Source organism: Cyrtonyx montezumae, unplaced genomic scaffold (assembly GCF_038088225.1).
Source record: "Cyrtonyx montezumae isolate F1298 unplaced genomic scaffold, pur_monq_1.0 scaffold_25, whole genome shotgun sequence".
Taxonomy (NCBI): domain Eukaryota; kingdom Metazoa; phylum Chordata; class Aves; order Galliformes; family Odontophoridae; genus Cyrtonyx; species Cyrtonyx montezumae.
In genome coordinates, this window is record NW_027071992.1 from 16,205,461 (window position 1) to 16,209,716 (window position 4,256).

General features: G+C 47.0%; 1 pseudogene; it reads left to right on the forward strand.

The window, feature by feature from the left end:
* Window positions 1-1,789: 1,789 nt before the first annotated feature.
* On the forward strand, window positions 1,790-3,639 carry LOC136050936 (E3 SUMO-protein ligase PIAS2-like; annotated as a pseudogene).
* The last annotated feature ends 617 nt before the right edge of the window (window positions 3,640-4,256 follow it).

The window sequence follows — 4,256 nt, forward strand, 5'->3', positions numbered from 1 at the left end:
TGTATAAGATCATCTCAGCAGAGGCGAGCTGCCCGCCCAGCTGGCAGGCCTGGCGTCACACAGAAAGCCCCCACCACAACCAGGAGCCACCTCACCTACCACAGCACAGGGTCACCTCCAGCAGCACCAGCCGGGCACCTGCAGGCAGCACAGGGGCTCTGCGCTTTCCCTCACGCTTCTCACAGTGACACACAGACCTCAGCATTCAGCCACAGCTAGCACGGAAGGCAGAACAACCTCTGACAGATGCAACACTGAATGCCATTCACCAGGTGTGTATCTCGAGCTGCTGATCAGGGAGCCCCGCCTCACACTTCCAGACTGAGCTTTGTTCGTAACAGTACCAGAGGAACTAAAGATGCACAGTGCCCAAAACATCCCAATCTCATCACATCACGCCTTCAGAAGCAGTTCTTCAGAAGCAATTCTTCCCTACCATGAAGCTGAACCCACAGGGGCAGCCCAAGCTAGAAGTGAGTTGCTGGCCCTTCAGGCTGGAACACTCTTCTTATACAAGTCTTACACAAGTCTTGACCTCAGTGCTGTCGCTGGAAGCTGGTGAGGCTCAGTGCTGCAAGACACACTAGTGGAAGCCTTTCCTGATCCTGCTCATGATCTATCCCCAGATCTCCTAGATGCTTGCCAGCTACATTTCAACGTCATCCTATTTTAAATAAAGCTAATTAACATTGTACACCTCATAAGGGAATTCCAGGAGCTAACACGGACCCCAGATGAGATGTTTCGGATGTATGTTAATAAAATAACAGAAACCAATGCCATCCCCTTCAGAGTCCTGATGAAGGAAAAAACATCCTACTGAGAAATGTGAATTGAGGTAAGGAGCTGGGCTATCTTCCCCTCCCAAAGTCCAATACTCCCAGCTCCATGTTCTAACATAAGTTTTGATCCCCAAGCTTGTTTTTTTTTTCCTTTGTTTTATAATAGAACAAAAATAAGCCACAGAAAAAAGAAGCACCTCTGCATCCACCTGTCTGGAGACCTCTGGTAGTTCTGCCCAAGGCAGACCACATCCATGCACGCCTAGAGGAGAAAGCAGGACCTGGGCTTGTAGGATCCAGCAATTCTTCATCAGCTGAAGTCAAAGAGCATGAGAGATGGGAACCAAGACACTGGGAGTTACACTTGAGGGTTTTATTAGTAATTCTTCTGCAGAATCAAAACATTCAGCAAATATAGATTCTGCAAGACTGCTGATACTTTTAAGTATTTAGAACCTGAACAATGTACAGCATAATACTTGGAACTATCAGTGCGTAGAAAATAGCAGATTTCAAGGAACTGCAGAATGAAGTGTAAAGTTCTTACATCTCTGAACTACAAGTGTCGTTGGGCTTCATTGGGCATAACAAACAGACAGAAATGACCTCCAGATGAGGGCACTGCACTTACTGAAGAGCAGCTGCAGCCCAACACTTCAGATAAAAATCCATCAACTAGTGGTACCCTCCAGGACTTGGTGCTGGGCCATCTTGTTCAACACCTTCATCTGTGATCTGCATGAATGGATGGAGTCCACCCTCAGCAAGTTGCTGATGATACAAAGCTAGGAGGAGTGGCCGACACACCAGAAGGCTGTGCTGCCATACAGCGAGACCTGGACAGGCTGAGAGTTGGGTGGAGAGGAACCTGATGAGATTCAGCAAGAGCAAGAGTCCTACACTTGGTGAGGAATAACCACACTCATTGGTACAGGTTGGGAACTGACCTGCTGGAGTTGAGCTCTGAGGAGAAGGACCTGGGTGTCCTGAAGGCCAACAGGTTAGCCATGAGCCACCACTGTGCCCTGGTGGCCAAGAAGGCCAATGGCATCCTGGGGGGCATTAAGAAGAGTGTGGCCAGCAGGTCGAGGGAGGTGATCCTCCCCCTCTGCTCTGCCCTGGTGAGGCCTCATCTGGAGTACTGTGTCCAGTTCTGGGCTTCCCAGTACAAAAAAGACAGGGATCTCCTGGAGAGAGTCCAGTGGAGGGCCACAGAGATGGCTGTGGGCCTGGAGCATCTCCTGTATGAGGAACTGCTGAGAGACCTGGGGCTGTTCAGCCTGGAGAAGACTGAGGGGGGAATCTCATCAGTGCTTATAAATACCTGTGGGCAGGAGTCACAAGGATAGGGCTGGGTTCTTTTTGGTGGTACACAGTGACGGGACAAGGGGCAATGAGCCCAAGTGGAAACACAGTTTCCTACAAACACACAAATGCACTTTACTGTGAGGGTGACAGCACTGGCACAGGCTGCCCAGGGAATCTGCAGTGTCTCCTTCTCTGGAGATATTCAAGACCTGTCTGGACACTCTCCTGTGCAATACACTGTAGGGAACCTGCTTTAGGAAGAGGCAGGACTAGATGGTCTCCAGAGGCCCCTTCCAACCCTCATGATTTTATCAACTCTATAGGTATGGGTACCCAAAGACAATCAAAGAACTTTTGTATTTGTGAGCTATAAAACTTGCTGTTTTTCACCTGGATAACAGTTCCTCTCCCACAGAGCCTGACCTGGCTACTGCTTGGATTCAGCCACTCCCTTCTACTTTATTCACACCTGTTTCCTTCCTTTCTGCTGTCTTCATGCGCCTGCAAGACACAAAGGCTCACTTTGAGATGCACTTCATCCCACCCATCCATCCTGACATCCAGCTGACAAGCCTGCCTTTTTTCAACGGGCTTGAGGTACTCAAATACAACTGACAATCCCATGCCAGGCTGTTACTCACACACACCCGCACTGTTTTGCTGCTACTCTTTATCTTCAGATGAATGATTCTTTAAAGAAGCCTACCTGGATCCATTCCATCTGCAACAAAAGGCAACTTATGAGAGCTTAATACCAGCCAGGCTCTTCATGGAAATCCTTAATGAATGTTCAGGTGTGGATGAGATTAAGTTCCAAGGAGGTGGTTCCTTGTACCCCAGGAGGCCTAGAAAAGGCATTGTGATAATCTGAAGCCCACAGCACACCAAAACAGAAAGATCCAGTGTTGTTAGGTTCATTAGGTTGGAAAGGGCCTACAAGATCATCTAGTCCAACCATCCTCCTATCACCATCCCTACCCACTGAACTACTAAATCAAATCCCTTAGCACCTCATCTAAACACTTCTTGAATAGAAGGAAGGAAGGAAACCAAGTTCCATGACAGCGAGCAATGAGGAAAACAAGGAGAAAGTTGGTATCACTGTCTTGACAACTAAGAGCTGCTGATGAAGGAAGATCCTCCTGCCAAAATAAAGTATGCATTCTTGTTGGAAACACAGGGAAGCCCAACCAGGATGGTTCTCCTGTGTCAGCCATCATCTGTCAGAGTTGATACTGCTACTATTCCTCCACTGTTAACTGACTACCCCATACCATTCCATTATCTTCCAAAATTTAGCCATTCCTCAGATGTGATAGGTTTGGATTTCCTTTCACTAATCCCAATTGATTCACAGTATTGTCCTCCCGTGTTTTTAGGTAATCTCAAGTCAACTTTAACAAACAACACGCTTGGCAGCATCACCACATCGACCAGCCACCACAAGAGCAGTATGCACATCAGCTTCTCCAGCAGGTCTGGAAGGAATGAGTGAGGAGTTAAAACCAGCAGCAGAGACAGTGCTTCTGATGCCATCAGACCACACTGAAATAAGAGGCAGCACGGGAACTCCAGGAAGAAGTGCAGAGCTGATGCCTGTATCTCTGGAACTTAAGCTTCCTGCAAGTTACTCTGATTCTCATTTGCCTTCTGGAAAATTGAGTAAAGTCACTGAGAACAGAAACAACAGTATTTTTTCTTCCTCATTAAATAGCTCGTATAGGAGAAGCCCCTTCAAAGCATGCTTTCCGTGCTTCAACATTTTTCTAAGCAAACTGACATGTCATTGTTGGATGGATTCCACAAGTTTTTATTGAAGAGTGCGACAGAGCACTGGGACAGGCTGCACAGAGGGGTGGAGTCTCCTCTTCTGGAGATTTCAAAACCCACCTGGACACTTTCTGGTGCAACCTACTATATAGGGAACCTGCTTCATCTGGGGCTGCACCCTATCTCCAGAGGTCTCTTCTAACTCCTATCATTCTATGACTACCTGATTTCTAATACTAGGTGTTATTATGTAATCCTACAGTAGTGTGAAAAAATTGAACTAATGCAGTGAGTATGTTTATTTTAAAGAAAGTGCTTGAAAGAAACTTCCTGCATCACACTGAGTATTATTTAAAACAAAAGATAGAACTGATTTCCTAGCAGAGCATTTTCTTA